General features: G+C 44.7%; 1 long non-coding RNA gene across 2 annotated transcripts in view; it reads left to right on the forward strand.

The window, feature by feature from the left end:
• Positions 1-1,104: 1,104 nt before the first annotated feature.
• Positions 1,105-23,246, forward strand: part of LOC112545227 (uncharacterized) — a 115,473-nt gene continuing 93,331 nt past the window's right edge. For both annotated transcript variants that reach the window (XR_012904177.1, XR_012904176.1), the window contains exons 1-2: positions 1,105-2,293; positions 10,356-10,465. This is a non-coding gene — a long non-coding RNA (uncharacterized LOC112545227). The remainder of the gene's footprint in view (positions 2,294-10,355; positions 10,466-23,246) is intronic.

Consider the following 23,246-nt stretch of genomic DNA (forward strand, 5'->3'; position numbering starts at 1 on the left):
CTTTTTTTTGTTTGACTTGTCCTTTGCTGTATTTTTTCTAAGTACATACATTTTTCTGTCCTTTTGATGTAAAATGTCCTGACTGGTAACTGTGCAGTTTGAATCTTTCTCTGGAAACCACTGTGGGTAGGAATGGGGAGGATAATATATATTTTTAAAACATAAATAATAACTTAAAGGAACAAATTCAGATAGAGACCGTTACTAATAGTAACGTAAGTCAAAGAATTAGTTCCCTCTTTTAAATCAACAGGCTTGAGTCCCATCTAGGTAAGCAGCCTGTGACTGTACATACAAACACTACACTGACCAGGAAGCTACTGAAGAGCCGCTGGGGGCTCAAGCAGCCCTGCCCTTCTGCACCTACAAGGCATGTGCAGGCCTGGAGGCAGAGCTTTATGGAGGGAAAGGCTGGCTCAGTGTGGAGTGGTACTAGGAGGAGAACAGACATGTCCTCCGCCTTCTTTTCTCTCTGGGAACATAGACTATTTGCCTGACTTTGGCCCAGTTGCACCTCCTGAGTAAAAGGTGGGCCAGACCTTGAGTATTTGCTTTGAACTACTGTGGGTTCTGAACTCTTGGATGCTTGTGGGTCAGAAAGAGAGACTTCCTATGGTTAGCTACCATATACAGTATACTTGTTCATGGCAAAATGCTATGACCCTTTTATAAGCTGACCCTACAGTTCAGCGGTTTGTAAACTTCAATTCCCAGACTGTCAGGGTGAGCTGCTGGCACGCCAGAGGTTTTGTTTTTTCTGGACCATCTGTAGGCAAGGCGTGCCTCAGCTCCCAGTGTCTGTGATTCTCTATTCCTGGCCAACAGGAGTGGCAGCCAGCACATCCCTTGGCCTGCATTACTTCCTACTGCTCCCACTGGCTGGAAATGATGAATCACAGCCACTGGAAACTGAGGTAATCCATGCCTGCAGATGCTCTAGATAAGCTAAAACTCTTGGTGTGCCAGCAGCTTAACCCGACGGGCTGGGAACAGAAGTTTTCTTTAACCTTTTTGTAGATCATCGATGATGGAACATCAATTCTGGTCTCACTACTTTTAAAAAATGTGTTAAAATGTTATTGTTGAAATTGTATCTGCATGAAATGTGACCCTTCCATTTAACAAAATGCTAGACTCTACAAGTCAGTCAGAAAAACACAGTGAATGATAGTACTATAGTCCTGGTGTCAATCTGCTATTGTGTAATATGATCTCTTCATGCATGTTGACCGCTGGACCTTGTAGGTCGCTAGCCAATCTGAAAATATAAAATGCCGAATCAACTAAATTGGTATTAAAATTAAATAGCCTGTTGTTACTATAGACGTGTCAACCTACAAGGCTGCTTTGAAAAAACAAAGAACGAGTATAATTTGACAGTGATAAAGCAGGTGGCATTCCTCTCACAGTGGTTCTCAAACTGGTCTGCAGACCACTAATGGGCTGCAGCTCAAGGCTCAGCTCCTCGCACCCCCAGCAGGGAGCCCTGTGCTGGCACTCCAGCCCCATGTCCCTCCCCCTTGCAAACCAGCACCAGCGCCAGCTTCCTGCTTGGGGGGTGGAGAGAAGAAGCCCCAGCTGCTGGATCTGGCTCGCAGTAGGGGAACAAGTGGCTCTGTGAGCTGCTGCTACCTCTCCGGCCGGCTGGAGGAATGGCAGTGCATGGACGAGCTGCCTGGAGGTTTTCCCTGCTGCTTCCATTGTTCAGAAACATAGCCAATGCGAGCAGCAGGAGAAAGTGCATGGAAGCAGTGGGGGGAAATGGAGGGAGTACAAATCTTGGTAAGCACCCTGTGACAGGCCGAAGGTGGGCCGCATGGAGGAGCACGAAGGGGGGCTGGGAGAGGCAGCGCCCCTGACTGCGGCGCTCGGCTATTGGCAGCCGGCGCGCGGCAGACATTGGCTGTAGGAGCTCCCCCCACGGCTTAGAAGCTGAGCCGTGGCCAGCCCATCTCCCGGCGCATGTCCGCCAAGGGCGGGCACTAGGGTTGCCGAGTTGGATGAGGCAGGAGCGCGCGCGCCGATGCAGGAGGGGAGGCGCGCCGGAAGCACGTCATCTCTGGCAGGCCATTTGAAAAGGGCCCGCCAGCAGCGCGGGAGGGGGCTGTTTCTGAGGCCGGCTCCCGAAGGGTCTGGGGCCGGGTGTGGGGCAACGCCACCCCCAGGAAGCCCGGAGCCCTGACACAGGCCCCCGGAGATGGGAGGCCGAAGACCCCCACAGCCGCGGGCTACCGACGGTCCCGGATCCTGCTACGGAGGGCGGACTCCTCCTACACCGAGGGACCGAGGCATGGTAGGCTACGGCGACCTCACGGGAAGGGTAGCGGGATACGTGAGGGGGAGGAAGCAGCCCGGGGCGGGGCCCTTCTGGCGACCGTGGGTGGACGTGTTTCGGGAGTGCATCCCACGTCTACTGCACAGGGAGCAAGCAGAACCCTGTGCTTAGGGCCCCGGGCTGGGACCCGATGGAGAGGGTGGGCCCGGGTCTCCCTCCCCTCCCGCCACCACAGGGAGTTGAGTTGCTCCAGCGCCGGTGAGCGGGAACCTCCAGCTAAGACCGTGGGGGAAAGCCCCGCGCAAAGGGACAGGCGACCCCTGGGTTCGCAGATCCCCCAGACTCGACTGAACGGGGTGATCGCACCCAAAGACGCTAATCCGGATTAGACTTTGGGACCAACAGGCCAGAATCCAACGACTGGGTCCGTTGAACCCCCCTTCCGGGTGGAAGGGGGTGATCGTACCCCTCGATGCGGTCACACACCCCCTCCACCGAGAGCTTGCACTCCCAGCCTGCTCCTGCATCCTCCCTCTGGCCAGACATCCCACCCCCCAGCCTGTACCCCCATGTACACCCATTCCTATCTCATTCCTTGGCAGCTCTCTCCCACACAACGAACCCCTTATTATTGGCTTTACCCCAAAGCCTAGGGGGGCCTCACAATCTATCAACCCTGGGATCCCAGAATAGTTAATCTGGCCTCTGAACCTTGGCCCTCCCTGCTCCCCTTCTCCCATGGGGGCAGGAACACCAGGGGAGTGAGATGTCTCAGTTGGGAATTGCATCAACAGGGACTGCAGGTTTTTTTTGGGGGGGGAGGTGCCTTTCACTTTTGTGTTCAGTGGTCCCTGACCAAATAAAGGTTCCCCACCCATAGCATAAATTAAGACAATATTGAAACCTTTTTTTATGACATGCATTAATATTTTACTTTATTTAAAACATGATAAAGCTAACATGATAAAGTTAAAGCACTAAATTTGTTTACTTTGATTTTAATTAATATTTCCTTTCTTACTGATTCTATTTCCCCCTTATGTTGTAGCATCAGTAACCTACTATTAATAATTTAGTATTTATTTAGAGATAAGCAAAGGCATATTACTGTCATGGATGGTTGTCTGGTGGTCCACAGAAAGGTTTATGTTGAGTAGGATGGGCCACAGGTCAAAAAGTTTGAGAACCACTGGTCTATAAAATCCTACAAAATCTATACATTATTTTCATACTAGTATTTAAAACAAACAATGAAATCAAAAGAGAACTTTCTGCTTATGATACAGTTTTCAATCTTACAGTTGTTGAATATGCAGAAGCAAATAATAATTGTGCTACTGCTAGTGATTTCTGTGGCTATGAGAAACAGGTAAGAGAAAGGCAAAAAAAGGCCAGGAAGCAAGATATAATGTGCTTCATTTCCTGGGCTGGAGAAAGATAGCAAAGATTGGGTTGTTGAAAGTTGACAAAATGAATACCTACTCACTAGAACTGGAATTTGTCTGTGTGCTCTGGAAATGTTGAAAGACAACAAATACAAGCCAGTGAAGTCATCAATATTTGTCACAACTGTGGGTTGGTGTACTTGCTTGATGAAACATCATAGTCTTGGTCTTCGTCAGCGAGCAAAGATTTCCCTAAAGCTGCTGAAAGACTTTGAAGAAAAAATTGAATCTTTCCAAAGGTTTATTATAAAACATCAAAAGGAATATGCATTTGAGCTGTCACAAATAGGAAATATGGATGAGCAACTGATGACATTTGATTTCCTAAGCAACAGAACAGTAACTAGTGTTGGTGAAAAGACAATCTTAATTAAAACTGCTGACCATGAGAGAATCCATTTTACAGTGATTTTTATCACATTTAGCCAATGGATCAAAGCTCTCTCCTGTTACTTTTTTAAAGGAAAAACCTTGCCTAAAACCCCAGTTTCCATTGGGTGTCATTGTATGCACATATGAAAAAAGATGGCAGAAAGTGGGACTATTGAATGGCTGGAAAAAGTGTGGCAGAAGAGACCAGGAGCTTCTTAAGAAATCTTGTATGCTTGTTTGGAACATATTCAGGCACACAAGACAGACGAGGTGAAGCATGTGGAGAAAGTGAAAAGTAATTTGCCTGTAATACCCGGAGGCCTAACTTCTGTCTGCAACTGCTTGATGTCTGCCTGAACAAACCCATTAATGACAGGCTACACAAAATGTGGTCCGTCTGGATGTTCTTAGACATGGTGAAGTTGACAAAAGATTTGAAATCCCACAATCAAATGGTCAAAGACGCATGGGAGTCCATTCCCTTGGAAATGATGAAAGAATCATTCTGGAAATTCTGTATTTAGAAGATGTCACCATATTTGCTGATGACATGATGGAGACTGGTAAAGTGTCTAAGGACAACACTGACTTTTGCGATGATGCAGATGCAGCTATGACTGAAGCTGAGTTTAATGAACTGTTTGGTGAATTGGAGACTGATTTGGACTTTGAAGTATTTTAAGACTTTTAAAATAAATGCATTAAAATGATGAGACTTTAAAACATGCACTGTAATTTTGAAGGTATGTGAATATATATTCAGTATTACAGGTTTTTGTTGGATTACATTACAATAAAGTTAGTAAAACTTTTGCTTTTTTTCTTGTGATTCCAACTTTTAAACAACAGCAGGGTCAGCAAGCTTCAGTTCCCACCCCAATAGGATAAGCCACTGGCGTGTCAGGACATAATGTACTTGGACCATCCACAGGCACAGAGCCCCTCTGCTCCCAGTGGCTGCGGTTCACCATTCCCAGCCAGAGGGAGCTGTGGGAAGCTGTACAGGCCGAGAGATGTGCTGGCTGTCACTTCCCATTGACCACGAATAGTGAACTGCAGCCACTGAGAGATGTGGGAGAGGAACTCTGTGCCTGCAGATGATCCATGTACACTAGATGTCTTGGCACGCCAGCGGCTTACTATGACTGGCTGAAAACTGAAGTTTGCCAACACTTAGTCTATAATGACAATGTAGACCCATTGAAAAGCCAAATCTTGGTCTTTGATGCATTACTTCTTTTTTTTAAACCAAAAAACTTCTGCTTATGAATGAGTATATACAGCAGTTTTCTTTCTTTTGCCATTTTGTCCAAGCCCATGTAAGCCAGATGGCTTAGTCCTGTGTTCGGGCCAATCAATAAACCTCCGATAGCCTGACCCTGCGTACAGGGCAGGGAAAGCAAACAAGCGCCATTCAACAGTGTAGGTAGGCCCAGGCCTTGGTGCAGGGTGGGGCAGGTAAATAAACAGAAGTTAACTTGCAGGAGAGGGGGAGACTGCCAGCCAGGGTATGGGGTACCAGGGGGGACGCAGGCCCTCCTTACTCCACTGTGTCCCAGCCCAGGGCCCTGGCAGTGGCAGGACTGTCTGCCACTGGGGTCAGCAGGGATCCAGCCTGCTGACTCACTTGACTATAGTGAAATCAGCCTGACAGTCATTGGCTTCCTCTAGGCCACTTCCAAACTCCGCCTTAGAGTATACCTGGTGTCACAGCAGGTTCTCCGGTTCATTGGGGTCTGGACCCTCAAGCACAGCCATCAGGGTTTCCTCGTCAGTCTGGGGGCCCAGTGGGCCAGGTCTCAGTCTCTGTGGAGCCCGCAGCAGCCTCCCAATTCGGGGCCTCAGGGTAGGCCTCTGCTTCAGGCAGCTGGAGCTCCCCTTAGCTCCTGGCCTGGGTTTTTATACAGCTTGCCCTGAGCCCTTGGCTTCCAGGGAGTTAAAGGGGTAGGGCCAGGCTCAGCCCACCAGAGTGCAGAGAGAGGTTCTTACCCTTCTGGGTCAGTGAGCGGCCACCTCAGCTCACTACAGCCCCCTGTAATTGCTTGTCTCCATAGAAGGATCTTACTCTCCATTTTGACTGCCTCAGACACTTTGATATATTGACTGAAAGAAGTAACCAGTTGTTTGACTACACACTGACAGAATACATCTCTCTATGCACACCCTATACTATTGTAATCATGTTTTCAAGGACCTTACAAGGCATATTTTGTACCAAATCATTTGCTGAGTAGTATTGTCCTGATGATAACTTAAAATACAATGTTGCTACACATTACCGTGTGTTCCCAACCCCACAGTCCCACCCAATGAAACTGGCAAACAAAGGAATGTATGCTCTACTTAATTTGCATTTAAGCAGTAAAGATTAATCAAGGAGGAAGGTAGTGTGCTTGTCAAATGAGTGATGTTCCTTTGAACATGGCACTCTTCAATCTGGTCAGTATCTGTTATTCGAGAAATATTGCTTCATAGAATCCACTGTATTAGCTTTGAAGCACAATTATTCTTTTGCAAGAGTAAAGTGATTTAAGCCCTTTTGACAATGCTCTGCACATTTTTAATGGCTCTGTAGAGGTGGTTAGGAAATCTTCAGAAAATTTCTTCTTTCTTTGGAGTGCCTATAGTAATTTCATGTCTTCAGGGAGATGGCATTTAAGGGATGAGTGTTCCTACATAGATGAGGGATTGAAGGTTGAGTGGTGGCCTTTCGGTTCCATGCTAATTACCTTGCTTGTGAGCAGGGACATTTTATTTTAAAGCACTGATTCTGCTCTGCTGGAGAATGTCGGCTTATGTTTATCTTCCATCATTGCATCTAATGCAAGAGAGAGTCAATGAGACACAGCAGAAATAGAAGGGATTGAGAGAAGCAAGAAATATTAGATATGGAAATACTTCAGTCTGAAGAATTTGAAATGACTATCTCATGGAAAAGATGAAGGGAAGACGATAGAGGAATACAAAATGAGCAACTTGAGTATCCTTGTGATCAAAAACAAGCGACCTTCTAGATTGACTGAAGGTCACATCAAATTTAATAGTATATCGATTATATTCTTACATAGCACATACTTAACATGCTGCACTCACTACCAGTAGGTAATATTGATGCAAATAGCTTAGTAAGATTAAAAAAGGGATTAGACACTTACTAATAATGAGAACAGCAACATTAAATCATTCTTCTAGAGAAAGTCAATTAGCCAACTGGACCATCGAAAAAAATTGCCCTCTGGCAGCAGGTTATATGACAATTGTAGTAATGCAATAATCCAGGAGGCTTATTGTATCTTCTGAAGTACCTAATACTGGCTGCTGTCAGAGATGGGATACTGGAATAGATGAACCTCTGCTTTGATTTGGTGTGGCTCTTGCTATGTTTCCATTTCCATAATGCACTAATATTTAATGCTAGCATAAAATTCTATTTGACCTCTTCCCACGAGCAACAAGTAGATATAAAATCAGAACAGAATAAACTTGTCAAATACAAAGTACTAATCTAAATTTTAAAAGTTCTAAATCCAAGTTCTTCTAGAGCCTCATTCCTGCATGTCTAGAGCAAGGGGAGATTAGGCCTTTTGAAATAGGCTATATTAACAGTTTGTGTTACTTGTCTAGACACATGAAAATGAAATATAAAACATACATTTTCTCCATTCATCTTTTAGATTTTGACATGTAGATATATACCAAAAATAGAACCCATTGCACACACAATTTTGTGAGATGTGAGTCTCCAGGGTTTCTCTTTAAAGGCCCCCAACTCATCACTCCAGCTAAAAAGGGCTTAACATGCCTCTTAAAAATTGTTAATGGTGCATCTCCTGGGTCAGGAGGGTGGTTCAAGATCCCAGGGCAAGGTTTTCCCTGCATTCTGGAACTAAATATGCTGTCTTTGTGGCACTTCTATCCCCTGTCAAACCAAAGAGTAAAAGACTAAGTTTAAACAATCCTCCCAATTCATTGGGCTGGCCCTATAGCTGGTCTTCTAGTTAAATTTTCCTGAGATGGACTGAAACATGAAAGTTAGCTTCTCAAGTTTAACTAGAGAACTTTTTTTTATTTCAGCATGCACTGTTGAGAACTGTAGCATCTGTATTTCACTTATAACAACAATGCCTAATGTTTTACTACAGACGTGCTAGGTCAGCTGCCTTTTTTTGCTTTCCTGCTCCCAATATTCTATGTATTGCTGCTGGTTTGTTACATTAGCAGGTAGCTTGTATGTGTTAGAATGTAGTTAAGCTAGCAAGCAAGATGTTTCAACAAGAAAAAAAATCTTGATTTCAAAAGCTTCAGCACACTGACTTGGACTGAGTGAACTTATGCATCATGCACTGGAAGATCAAATCAATAGATTCCCAAGGGTGCGCTACACTGTGCAATCACTAACACAACTTGTAAAAATCTCCAACTAAACAGAAAATATCTTCATGCCAACCTCACTCCAGTGAGACACAAAATATTTGGTTCATTTTAGCAACAAGTTCATTGAGGTACAGGTTTATTCTGTAAATGAAGCAAAGATATAGCCAAGATCTGCCTAGATTCATAGGTAGTCTAGGTTGTGGCTTGATCCAACTCCAAGTAAAATCAATGGAAAGACTCGTAAGTGGAGCTTTATGATATAGCTCATTCCCTGGATTAGCCTGAATCTCTGGCATCTCCATAGTGCATAGAGAAATGGTCGATTCAGGTATTCATTGACTTGATGTATAGAAATATGAAGGAGAGGGGTCATAGCCAATGATGTAGTTCAGACTTCTGTAAAGTAAAACTGCCCTTCTTCACAATTAGATACTATGTTTTAATAAACAACCTTTTATCCTTGAGTCTCATTAATAAATAAAATCTAGGGGACTTCGCTGAAAACATGTGGTGGATATTTTTGTTTTTAATTTCTGCTATTCCCTTTGCTGGAGTTTCTCATGAATAAATAACAACATTATTATCAAGTTACTGATTTTTCCGTGTTCAGTATTTTTGGTGTAATTTAGTCCATGTTTTTGTTACAAATTTGCAAGTAGGATTCGACAGCATTGACTCCACCCAAGGCATAGATTGATCTGAGCTTGCTATTTTCCTATGTTACTTCCATGTCACATGAAGAGAGCAAAGTGTCTGAGGAAGTGTCTTTTCAATAATCTTGGCAGCTTTAATTGCCATGTAGTTATTTTCAGCATTTCTTAAATTGGAAATCTAAGATGCAGTCTAGTTGGCAATCTAGCCTGATGTCTAAATAGAGAAGCCCCAAATTAGAAAAGGACTAAGATCTGAAGTTATGGAAGTATATTAGTTTAAGGGAACTTCAAAACTTGCAGTTCTATAAGCTGGAATGGAACCAGCTTATAGGGTGAAATCCTGAACATGGAACAAGTCCTACATCAAAGAGCTCTTGACTCAAAAATCCCAGGACTGAGGGAATGGAATCCTCTTCTCCAAACTGCATTAGTGGCCTTGGAGGAGCTCTGACTGCTGCTATTGAGCATGGAGAAAAATGGTGGGTGGTGTTCAATGATTATTCCTCTGGTTGGATATAGGATCAATGGACAAACAGTGTTCACCTACATAGTTGCTATGCACTATCACTTTCCAAGCTACACTCAGTCACACCCCTGCCACAGTTTAGCAGAGCCGGCCCAAACTACGGGCTGACCGGGCTTCTGCCCAGGGTGCCCCATTGTAGGGGGTGCCGCGCGGGACTGCTGGACCGGGTGAGGGCAGGGCTGCGCATGTGCCGGTACCCTGGGGGGGGGCACGCATGCACCAGGCATCTGGGGCGGGGGGAGGGAGCACCTGGCGCGCACGAATGGCTTGGGCTGGCCCTGCAGTTTAGCCAGCATGTTTCCCTTTCTGTAAATCTGAGTTAGCACTCAAAAGATGGGGTGGGGAATAAGGAAAAAAATCTAGAAAGCATTCCATACAAACTTGTAATGAATACCCTTCCTTTTTGAAATATACAGCATGAAGTTTTCAATACTTCTAAAATTTAACAAAATATCTTTACCACTTTTTGATTAGCTCCTAGTAAATACAGTACCTAGACGCAACTTATGAGCAGAAAAAGATGGTAATATCTCATATAATTTTATATAGTGGGTGAGTAACCAAATGAACTCATCAAAGGAGGCATTTTTCTGTTTGGGCATGCCATTATTATAATTAACACCACTTTTAAGTCTTGAACTTCTCTGTTATAAAAGAATATACTTTAACTATATCTAATGGCTTACAATTTTTTTGGTTTTCATTTACAGACCCTTATATTTGAAATGGAGGTTCAAACCCATAGGCATTGTTGGACATAGTCTGCAGACCTCTGGGATCCATGGATCACCAACTGAAAATCACTGTTCTATAACAAGGGGTCAGTGACATTTTTTTCATTCCCTTAGTCTAATGGGATTCTGTATTGATAATCATGCAGTGTTTGAATGCTACACTGTGCATGCAGCACTTTGCCTGGCCAACATTTGACTTTAAAACAGTTTGCACGAGGTGGGGGAGGAGGGAAATATTAAGTGTTATTTCTATAACTACCATTTTGAGTTCTCACTTTTAGAAAGATAGTCCCTTGATTGCTGTAAAGTTGATAAGGGGAACTCACAGCAGAGGCATTAGCTGAAATGTATTTAAATGGAGTTTCTTTGAATTTGTGTACCTTTCAGAAACATATTTTTAAATAGCGTGTCTCTTTTCTTTGACTGTGAGGGATTGTGGGTTGGATACCTGCCAAAAACGGGAATCAGACAAATGTCATCTGGACTAACTATTTTCCGTTTTTATTTGTATGTGGCTGTAGCAGGCTGGCAATCAGAGTACCCGTCATCTGGCCAAGTGTGTTTGCTGTACTGCCTCTTTAAAACCCTTTTGGCTACTCAGTCCTCTGGCTGAGTCACACTCCTGTGAGATACTCAAAACCCTTCCAGAGTGCACACCTAACAGGGGCCCATCTCAGTACCCTCTGCTGGTGTCCCCCTCAGCCTCTTTCCCCGCTCAGAGAGAGTGGCATTTCCAGGGCTTCCCCTCCTGAAGGCAACATCCTCAGTCAGCCAGGTAGTCTGCTCACCTCAAGCTCTGCTCCCACACTGAGGCTACGTCTAGACTGGCATGATTTTCTGGAAATGCTTTTAACAGAAAAGTTTTCCATTAAAAGCATTTTCGGAAAAGAGCATCTAGATTGGCACGGATGCTTTTCCGCAAAAAGAAAAGCGTCCGTGCCAATCTACACGCGCTTTTCTGCAAAAAAGCCCCGATCGCGATTTTTGTGATTGGGGCTTTTTTGCGGAAAACAAATCTGAGCTGTCTACACTGGCCCTTTTGCGCAAAAGGACTTTTGCCCAAACGGGAGCAGCATAGTATTTCCGCAAAAACACTGACAATCTTACATGAGATTGTCAGTGCTTTTGCGGAAATTCAAGCGGCCAGTGTAGACGGCTGGCAAATTTTTCCGGAAAAGCGGCTGATTTTCTGGAAAAACTGACCAGTCTAGAAACAGCCTGAGGGTGTGTCTACACAGCAGGGCTTAGCTCAATTTGCGTAGCTTATTTCAAGGTAAGTCAATTGCATAGCTTATTTCGAAATAGCTGATTTTGACATTCGGAGCGTCTACACAGCACTTATTTTTAAATAGAACACTCTTCCTCCAACTTCCCTTACTCCTCCTACAATGAGGGTTACAGGAGTCAGAGTAAGAAGTCCTCCAACTTGACAGTATTTTGAAATAACTGCTTGCTGTGTAGACGCGGACTAAGTAATTTCGAAATAACGCTAGTTATTTCAAAATAATGGTGCTGTATAGACGTACCCTGACTCCTGCTGAGCTTTGCAGCTCCTTTTGTAGGCCTCCTGATTGGCCAGTTTCTCTAAAGCCTCTCTATCCTCTTGGAGGACTTGTCTATGGCTCTTTCTGGGCTTGTCACACGGACTCGCTATGCTGCTTGTCATTAAATCCAATTTGTTTTTGACAATTGAGGACAATCTCTAAGGGTTTGTCTAGATTACGCTGTTTTTTCAAAAAAACTTCACCCGCATCTAGACTACAGCTGCGTTCTTTCAACAGTAAATTAAAAGAACGCAGCAGTTTTGTTGACAGCGGTAAGCCTCGTTTTACAAGAAATAATGCCTTTTTCGACAGAGAGCTGTCAAAAAAAGGCGTTTGTGGATGCGGGGTGGGTTTTTTTGTTTGTTTGTTTGTTTGTTTTTTGAAAAAACAGACCTCCAGGAAAAAGCCCTAGTGAACACTCCATCTGCAGGAAAAACCTCTATTATTCCTGTCTGTAGCCATGTCTTAAAGGCACAGACACCATTGTGTCAGGAAGGCAGCCAGAGGAAGCCTTTGACCACACAGCTCTCCCTGCCTGTCTGCCAAAGAAGCATGGCACAAGCCCAAGACACCTGTGGCCCCCAAGGACCTTCCAGGGAGCCATCCCACGAGGCTTCTAGGGGCACCAAGAGGCGAGCACCAGCCTGGTCAGGGCCAGAGGCCCTGACACTTTTAGAACTTTGGGGAGAGGAGGAATCGCTGCAGGCTCTGCATTACTGATGCTGGAATGCAGACACTTACGCCCACACGACTGAGGGGCTGGCCAAAAAAGGACACCACCCCAGAACCTTGGACCAGGTGTGGGCCAAGGTAAAGGAATTGAGGCAGGGCTATGCCAGGGTCTGCGAGCGCAGCTCCACCTTGTGGGAAGTGCTTCACCACTGTGCGTATTTCCAGGAGAAATTCCTACCTTTACCGCAGGCTGCAGGCAGGAACATTTTTCCCGCAGCGAAACTTTGCTGTTGGGGACATGGAGATGCCAATGTGCATTGTGGCTGATGCAGCGTACGCCCTCATGCTCTGGCTCATGAAGCCATACACTGGGCATGCTCACATTCAGATGGCCAGGGTATGGCTTCATGAGCCAGTTTCGCTATGGGAAGAATGTTCTGAAGAGCCAAGCATCATGTGCCTGGCCTGACCACCCCACACAAATGTCAGTGAATTGTCCACGGTGGTGAAGCAGGGCCTGCAGCAACATGGAGAAGTAGCCTTTTCTGTAGATATACTGGGCTGATCGATGGGGCGGTGAGTTCCATCGAGCACTCCTCCACAGTTTGGGGATCCCAGCCCAGCAAAGCTGGCCATGATGGTGTCCAAGTCTCCAAGGAGAACAATCCTGTTCAGCAGCTCTGAGTTGATGGCCCTCACCAACTGCAGAAATAGACACATACAAACACACAGAATAGGGGTATGTCTACACTACAGCAGTAATTCGAACTAACTTAATTTGAATTAGTTAATTCGAACTAAGCTAATTCAAATTAGCGTTTTGCTAATTCGAAATAGCATGTCCGCATTGAGTGGACCCTGAACCGAAGTTAGGGTGGCCGGAACCAGTGCCAGCAGTGTATCAGGTTAGGACTTAGAGTGTGGAGCTGCTGTCTCAGGCTAGCCGAGGGCTGTGCTTAAAGGGACCCAACCCCCACCCCGGACAGACAGTTCTCAGGGTTCCCTGCTTGCTTGTCTAACTTGGTGAGGGACAGCAAAGCAGTCCTGTCTTGGAGTGCCCTGAGTGCCCACACTCGGCACATCACAGCACTCGGCCATCAGCCCGGCTGCACTTGCCACGGGCTGCCATCTGGGGGGGTTTATCAGGGGGCTGTCAGAATTCAGGAGGCCCTGCAGGAGAGCTTCCACCCTGAAGAGCCCACAGAGCCACCCCAGTCCTCCCCATTGGGGGCTCGTGCACCATTCCTCCCTCACCTTCTTCCACTTACCCTCCCTAATCCCCTTTCCTGATGTAAAAAATAAAGGACACGTGTGTTCAAAAATAGAAACTCTCTTTATTTAACAAAACTGTGTGTGGGGGGGATTAACCTCTGGGGAGACTGGGAAAAGGAGGTGGGAGCGGGGAAGAGAGAGGGTGAGAAAGGGGAGGGTGAAACCTGGGAGGAGGGAGCTGGAAGGGGGAAGCCAGGGGAAGGAGGAGGGGAAGTATAAAACTATGATACGCCATATCTTCAGTACAGCGTACAGACGTGGTCTCCTCACCTTGGAAAGGGTTCAGAAAAGGGCAACTAAAATGATTAGGGGTTTGGAACAGGTCCCATATGAAGAGAGGCTAAAGAGACTGGGACTTTTCAGCTTAGAAAAGAGGAGACTGAGGGGGGATATAATAGAGGGCTATAAAATCATGAGTGGTGTGGAGAGGGTGAATAAAGAAAAGTTCTTCATTAGTTCCCATAATAGAAAGACTAGAGGACACCAAATAAAAAGAATGGGTAGCAGGCTTAAAACTAATAAAAGAAAGTTCTTCTTCACACAGCGCATTGTGGAAGAAAACATTATCCTCACTCTGCATTTGTAAGCAACAAGTAGCCAGAGGCAGTTTTATTATGAGCTGCAGCAAGGGAAAAACTGGTTTGGATGGGGGGGAAGCCCTCCCTCCCTCCGAGGCAGATCTTCAAATACAAGTAATTATGAAGCAGTTTATATACTGTCCATTAGATATAATAACAATAACAATTAGTCTCCTTCCCATTACAAACACCAATGGCTAACAGTTATTTTAGTTCCACCCAGATGCTCCTTATCTCAAGGTCACGGCCAGAGTCAGCATTCTATCCTTATCTCCGTATGGAGGCGAGAGGTGAAGGCAGCGTCTAATTACAGATCTCGCATTGTTAGGCCACATACTTAGCCTGACTCTTGCTCTCTTGTTAACAAGACCAAGATGGCTGCACACAAATTCCCTTATTCCCTTTTCCTGCCTCTACAGCATAGTCAACCTGTGGAACTCCTTGCCACAGGAGGCTGTGAAGGCTAGAACTATAACAGAGTTTAACGAGAAGTTAGATAAATTCATGGAGGTTGGGTCCATGGAGTGCTATTAGCCAGGGGGTAGGAATGGTGTCCCTGGCCTCCATTTGTGGAAGGTTGGAGATGGATTGCACGAGACAAATTGCTTGGTCATTGTCTTCGGTCCATCCCCTCTGGGGTACCTGGTGCTTGCTGCTGTCAGCAGACAGGCTACTGGGCTAGATGGACCTTTGGTCTGACCCAGTACGGCCATTCTTATGTTCTTATGTTCTAAGCTCAGGGTCGGGGGTCTCACTGGACCACCTTGATTTTCATGCAAACCTGCTCCTGGGTTCACATGTGGCCTTTGGTGGCCAGGCTGGCAGCTATCCTGCCCTAGATGGCTGCTTTCCTGTGCCTAGTGCGGAGATTGTGGATGTTGGAGGCCTCCCCCCAAACCTCGATGAGGTCCATGATCTCTGCACTAGACCAGGCGGGAGCCCACCTCTTGCGGCCCCGGGCAGGCTCCTGTGAGCCGCCAGCCTGGTCCTGGGAAGAGGCGGAGGGCTGGGTGGCAGCGGGTGACTGGTTCATGCTGTGCCAGGTGCAGGGCCTGCTGGCTGGGTGCTGCAGGCTTGCAACTGGCACAAGCACTGTAGCCAGACCATGGCCCTTTAAGGGCTCTGGGGCTGGGAGGGGGGCAGATGAGTTTCCCTGGTGGTGCCCAGAGTGGCCACCGGGGAAAGCTGGGAAGGGCTAGCCTCCCACTAGTTCAAATTAAGTGGCTACACAGCCCTTAATTCAAACTACTTAATTTGAACTAGGGGTTAGTCCTCTTGGAATGAGGTTTACCTAGTTCGAACTAAGTGCTCCGCTAGTTCGATTTAAATTCGAACTAGCGGTTTGCATGTGTAGCACCTATCAAAGTTAATTCGAACTAACGGCTGTTAGTTTGAATTAACTTTGTAGTGTAGACACACCCTACGAAGTTAGAGGGGTTGCCCGAGTCCTTGGGAGGTGCTCCCTCTCCTCTCCCCCCCCAGGCTCCAGGAGCCCCCCCCCCCGGCGGCTGCTCCCAGCAGTAGGGCAGGGTGAGGCCAGGAGCCCTTCCCACTTCCACTGCATTGCCTCCCCCTTTCCCTTTCCTGTTACACTCCTCCTACCCCACATGAACTGTCACCCCAGAGGGACTTACCTCCATCGACATGGCGCCAACAGTAGATTGCCCCACACCAAACTGGTGTCCCACCGATTGGTAGCTGTCAGGGGTGGCCAGCTTCTAGAGGGCAATAGCCACCCTCTTCTCCAGGGGGATGGCAGGGTGCAGGTGGGTGTCCTGTTGTTGCAGGGCAGGGGTGAGTCAGCTGCACAGCTCCTGGAAGGTGGCCTTACGCATCCTGAAGTTTTGGAGCCAAGCCTGGTCATCCCACCGCTCCATGATGAGCTGGTCCCACCAGTCTGAATTTGTCTCCAGCCTCCAATATCACCTCTCATGGAAGAAGTTCAGTGGCAAGAACAGTGTTGCTGCAGCCTGAACGAGTGTCTGAAGGCTGGGTTTAGAATCCAGACCTGGCATGAACACTATGAAGGTCTCATGGAGTTGCAGCGGAGAGTGTAGTCTAGATGTACCCTAAGAGACCTCTTAAATAGCAAATCTAAACTACTTACTAAATATGGACAGTAGGAATTACTGTATTAACCTCTCCTCAGTCATATCCCAATGTAAACATTATACCTTCTTAAAAATGCTGCTTCTATTTTTAATTAGGTAACTATGGGTAAAGTTCCCCTGTGTAACAGCCATCTGCCTGTTAATTCATATTATCATACTTGTATTTGAAGATTCTAGAAGGGATTTTGAAAAGCGTCCTTTCAGAGGCTTAATTTATAGACTAGAAATAGCGCCACAGCTAGCCACTATATTGAATCTAGGAAGCTTTACTTTGCAGAGGCCAAATGTCACTTGCCCTCCACTCTAGGCTGGACACTAACATCTTTTTTATTAGATCTTTCATTATCTTTATCCCTTTCCCCCTAATTTGGAGTTCCAAGTGTGCGAAGGCTATTAGACAAACAGAGAAAACAGCCTTGCCCCAAGAAGCTTACTGTGTAAGCAGACAAAGGATGAAAGATGGAATGCGACAAGGTAGTGATGAGCAGCATGAATCTCAGTCCTGATCTTCTGTGTTAAGATTTCACTGAAGTGGAGGAAGAGGAGGAACTGCTGCTGGGGTTAGTTTAGCTTTTGTGAAGAAATGTGAAGAAAGGGTGAAAGGGAAGACAAGCTCAGGTTTCCAGGCAGAGAGGTTCACATTTGAGCAGGTTGTCACAAGTGGTCAATTAGTTGCTTTCTTGGGACTCCCCGCAGTTAAACCGGAATGGAATTGAAAAGGGATAAGAACAGTCAGGAAGGCTGGAGGAAAATTCTTCATAGCTTTGAAAGCAAGGACAAAGGGTGGGGCCAGAATTTCACCCCTAAAGTTGGAAACTAATTAAGACAACAAAATGAAGATCACAGCACCACTCACTCAAATTTGACTTGGCTGATGGAATGGTAACAGCCCAAATTTGAGTGAGTGATGTTGCAACCTGGCATGATGGGTTGGAACGCTGAGTAGGTATGGTCTGTCATCATGCTACACCAGCAGTTGTGAGAGCAGCTGTGTGTGTGTGTGTGGGGGGGGGAGGGCTGAAGTGTTCTGTGAAAGTGTACCATGTGCACATTGCTTAATCTGCTCTGGGGAAGCCAGAGACAGCATTTAAATGATGAGCAACAAGCAAGACATGTAATTTTGTAGGTGAGGCTGTTTAACTAAAATCCATTTTGAAAGGTCAAAAAGGCCAGCTATGCTTCTAAAAGTGTTCTGAACGCACCCTCTATGCCTCTTGGTTTTTAGCAAGAGGCAAAGCTACTGATTTTATCTGAAGTGACACTTTTAATCCAAAACCAGGATCTTGGAAATCTGACGGATTTCCAGAGCAAAGATAAGCCATGGAGGTCACAAGATGGAGCAGAGCCACACTGGCAAAATTCCATAAAGTCCCTTCCGTGAAGTGTAAGTTAGAGTACTGGTTCTCAACCAGGGGCTTCATGGGAAGGCGGGTATGTGGCAGGTTTCAGGAGAGCTTCTAAGCAAGGCCAGGATTAGACTTGCTAGGATCCAGGGCATAAAGCTGAAGCCCCACTGCACATGACTGAAGCCCATGGGCCTGAGCCCTTCCCACCTGGAGCTGAAGCCTGATCAATATAGCTTTGCAGGGACCCCTGTGGCATGGGGCTCTGGGCTATTGCCCAGCTTGCTCCTCCTAATATCGGCCATGGATTTTGTTATATGTAGAAAACAGCTGTTGTCACACAGATGGGCTGTGGAGTTTTTATAGCCTACTGGGTGAGGTCTCAAAGAAAACGGTTGAGAACTCCCTGCATTGGAGCAGCCAAAGGAATGCCCTGCATCAGTGATACTAAGTATGGAAAGCAAAAGAGCTCATAATGGAAGATGTTGGCTTATACTGAAACGTAGTTGTAAAGCAATTTCCTTTTTATAAACAACCATATGTCTTGTAGCTATTATTTAAGATGGAATCAGTATGAGCTGGAATGTTAGAAAGCATGAGCAGAGAGAAAAACATGAGTTAGGGGGCTCATCATTACATTAAGCTATGACTGGAAATTCCAGATTCAGAATGCCAGCCATTTGGTCTGGATCCCATGTTTACAGTGCTTTTCTTTTTGTTGATTAGCATACATCAATAGGATGATGGGCACCTACATGAAGAAAATTTAATCTTTAAGCTTGGAGGCATGTAGTAATTTCAGTAAAACATCTGTTCTAGGTTTTAAACCTCTCTCTGAAGGATATTTGAGTTTCCTGCCATTCAGTTACTGGCTTTAGTTCTTTTAATAAACTGATGTCTGGGACTTCTTGTTTGAGTCTCTAGGCAGTGGGTTTTTGCTTTGTGCTTACCATATTTTATTCCATCCGTTACTTTATATATGTTTTAATTTCTGCTCAGTTTTTGGCACTCTATCTATGAAAAGGCAGAATGTGTAGCTGTCCTTCAAATGCCTAGTGTATTCTCTGAGATTTTTCTCTTTAATTATGTTTCCATATCTCCCATTCTGTTCTTTCCCCCACTCAGAGTGTGTCTAGACTACAGGTTTTTTTTTTTTTAAAGTGACCTTTTTTCAAAAAAATTCCCCTGCATCTAGACTGCTGCCACCTTCTTTCGAAAGCAAATTGAAAGAACGCGGCAGTTTTTTCGACCATGGAAAACCTTGTTTTACAAGGAAGAACGCCTTTTTTCGAAAGCGCTCTTTCGAAAAAAGGCACTATGTAATGCAACCTGTGCTTTTTCGAAAGAGAGCATCCAGACTGCCTGGGTGTTGTTTTTCAAAAAAGCAGCTTGCTTTTTCGAAAGTACTGGTTGTAGTCTAGACACTCTTTTTCAAAAGAAGCTTTTTCGAAAGAGGTTTGCAGTCTAGATGTAGCCTCAGTTATGCAGAAAATAGAATTGGGATAGGTTTGATACTTGGACATTACTAACTGAAGAATTCCTGCAAACCCAAACTAAGCAAATCTACATACTGTATATGGTAATGCAACATATATCATTAGTTCTGTTTTTAATAGTATTGATTGCATAAATATTTCATAGTAACTCAAACATTTGCACTTCTTTTGGCTACTCAGATTTGAAAAAACTTTTAAAGTGGTGCGGAATATGGCAGGGTGCCGGATTTATCATAAAAGCATTCATGCAAATCTTAAGGGCTAGATGGAGTCTATCAACTCTGCTTTATGTACAAGGGAGGTGCAGAACTATGCAAGAGTTGCACTTGAATTCTACCTCTTTTTTGACTGCGATGAAAACTCCTTGGTATAAGAACTGCTAACATGCAGTTCTTCTGAAATACAATAGAACCTCACTGACTGGGAGACCTATTGTAGATGCCTGAATTCTGTGAATTAAATCGGAATCCTTCAGTGGCTCCTTGATTCTTGAGTGGAGTCACATGCAGAACGCCATCTACTGGGCATTTATTCTTACACAAAGACCCACTTGAATCAATTGCTTCCAATACAGGCAGAAAGATCCAATCTGTAAATCTATTACAGGGCTGGAGCTGTAGGCCCCAATTCTGCAAGTAATGCTGCTAACAATCTGGGCCTACATTTATACTATATGAAGAGACGGAATGGACAATAGTCATGCTATGCAGTTTACCGGATGGCAATCTGAGTTTAGTTTTAATTACTTAGAACCATATAGAGGCAAGTGTGTGTTAATATTTGCAAAAATAATGAATTCATGGAAATCTCGGCTGGATAAAGCTGCTGGCACTTCTGAGGATTATCAAGGGTACAGAAAATAAATGCAGATTAATACAGCTCTGCTTTATTCAAAAGCAACATACATGTGTCCTGTTTTGTATAAACAGTCTGGTTAATTCACTGGGCAAGAGACAGGCAATTCCTTTCAGTTATTCCTCTTTCCAATCATGGTTTTAATTTTTCATATCAAATGACATCTCCAGGGAAGGATTTTCAGGACATTTCCAAAATAGGCTTCAGACTAATTAGTAAAATAGACTTCCTAGAACACTGTGGTTCATGTTGAACATTACACTCCATTCTGCCCTCAGTTATATCCATGCAACCTCATTACAGCCAACGACTAGACTGTTACTATGTCACCTAGCTGCCAGCAAAGCTAAGAGTTTAATCTTGGCTCATACATGGCTAAACGTATTTTCTCCTGGTTTATGCTGACCTCTAAAGTCCACAATCTAATACCCTTACTCATAGGGGTAGCCACTTACTCCACAAGAAGCCCCATAGATTTCCATAGGACTATTTGTTCTGTAAGATACTAGTCCCCTTAAATAAGGGGGAATCCATATTTGTCCCTGATTCATGTGCAGCATTGCCAATGGATATGATTAGCAACTGTTCAAATATAGTACCATTTTATGGTGCAGATGAGGGCAATGGCTAAAATGGAGCTGTATGGGTGTGCATGAGGACAGGATTTGGTGCTTGTATTGCATATGGCATGCCAATAGCCATATATTAGAAACTCTGCTCCCTATCCCAAGACTAATTTGAAAGTCTAGACCCCTGTGAAGGACTGTACCACTCCTTAATAGACAGCCTGAAGTCTACATCTGTGACAGCCTGGGGTGTAATTATGAAAACTCCCATTTCTTTCTAGCGCTGGGCTAGAGATACAGAAAGAATCTGAGCAAAAGAGGGAGTAGAAGCCCAGCAAGCTGAAGCGGGCTCTTTCCTCCTACTTTTGGACACTATCCTAACTAGAGACCATGTGAAAAAGCTTGGGAACTTAACAAAGGCCCTGAGGTGAGACACTATATTCTAATTGCTCTTGTACTTGAAACTCTATTAAAAGGGAACATGATATTTGTAGGGTTGCCAGGTGTCCGGGATTCACCCGGACAGTCCGGTATTTTCGGCTCCTGTCTGGTAAAAAAATTCAGAGAATCACCTAAAATATCCAGTATTTTCTGAATTTTTCCCTGGCCAGGAGGCAAAAATTCTGGGCACCTGGCAACCCTACAATCACTCAGCACCCTCCCCCCCCCCAACCCCTTAACACCCCCAGCCCCTCGACTCCAGCCCCCATGCTTACTTGGTTCCCCAAGGCTGCTGGCACAAAATGGTTCCTATCCCTGCACTTAAAGGGGACATGCTGATTTTTTTAAATTTTGGGGGGGGAGGGGGCTTAAGTCCTTGGAGTCTTTTTGTTTGTTTGTTTTGCTCAACAACGTTGGTCTCCCCTCCCCCCTACACTTTTTTTTCCCTTCAACAGAATTTTTTCCCTGGTGTTATTTTTTTTGGGGGGAGGGGGGGGGGGGCGGTGTTCGGTGTTTTTGTTTCAACCATCTGGCAACCCTAGATATTTGTTAGTGTGTTGGCTTCTCCTAGCCATGGGCTGTTGATGTGAACCTATTGTTTCCCCATGGATGTTGAGGTGGGAGTCTCCTCTATTGCCATGCTGAGCCACAAGGGTGCATGTAGGAACTACCCACATCTTTACAATCCCAAAGATGAAGAAAATCCAGACAACAAAGTTGCATAGATGTTTGTGGACTAGGTTTGCCCTCATGCATGTTTATAGAAATGTAACTCTGGCACATGACAGACTAATTGAAGATTGGAAAGTGAAAGTTAAGGACAATATTAATCTTGACCCCTTTGGAAAGGGGAAATAATCCCCAACAGTTTAGTACAGAATGTTTCAACTGTCACTTTGAATGTTTAAATAACTTACAAAAGCCAGAAAAATCTAAATATGAAAGTACCTACCTAGAATGTTTCACAAAATCTTCTTTGTGAAAATACTCCATCTTTACTTCCTTAAATAATGCATAATTATACAGTTTTTATAATTGTCTGATATTCTGAATCTCATTCAGAGTGGAATGAAGACCCCTCTGAACTAATGGTAACAAACCAGGTAACTGCATAACCATCAGGGATAAATGAAAGAGTTGGGATTAAAATATGACCTACCTTTAACAAACTTCAAAATAAATGAACATGAATTTCCCTTTGAAAATTAAAAACCTTAAGAAAAGGAACTCTAAATTTTCAGTTGCATTTTGCTATTGCTAGTTGCAGATATACATGAAGTGATACCTCCTCTCTTGGGGGCCAATGCTGGAGGCTGCCCTAGACTTTGCTGAGGGCCCAAATCACCCTTTCTTGGATTAGAGGCAGAAAGAAAAGGGCATAAAGGTAGTAAAAACTCACCTTTCATTTAGCTTCCTGGTTTATCTTCCAGTTCTGGGCTGAGCACACTGAACTGTCTTGGAGAAGCTAATCCAACATGTCTTAATTCAATTTCTATTTTTGGGTCCCCTAAATTTAATTTTTCTAGTAAGCTTTAACAATATAATGGGCTTTTATTTGCACAGCGCATGCAACAATGTAAAATCCACCTAATTTGTTCCATGGTCTCTCAAATCAGCAGGATTAAACAAAGCAATAACCCTCATCTTTTTAAATGAAAATGGTCTGAAATTGAATCCCCTTGTTTATACATCGTTCAGTGATTTAGATAATGGCAGAGAGAGTACGCTTTAAAAAAAGTTGATTGACATCAAGTTGTGAGGGGTTCAAGTGCCTTTGGGGATAGGATCATAATTCAAAAATGATCTAGAAAAACTAGAGAAATGGTCTGAGGTAAATAGGATGAAATAAGGACAAATACAAAGTATTCACTTAGGAGGGAACAATCAGTTGCATACATGAAAATTGGAAAATGACTGTCTAGGAAAGAGTACTGCAGTAACGGATCCAGGGGGGTCATGGTGGACCACAAGCTACACAAGAGTCAACAG

This window comes from Pelodiscus sinensis, chromosome 5 (assembly GCF_049634645.1).
Source record: "Pelodiscus sinensis isolate JC-2024 chromosome 5, ASM4963464v1, whole genome shotgun sequence".
Classification (NCBI taxonomy): Eukaryota; Metazoa; Chordata; order Testudines; family Trionychidae; genus Pelodiscus; species Pelodiscus sinensis.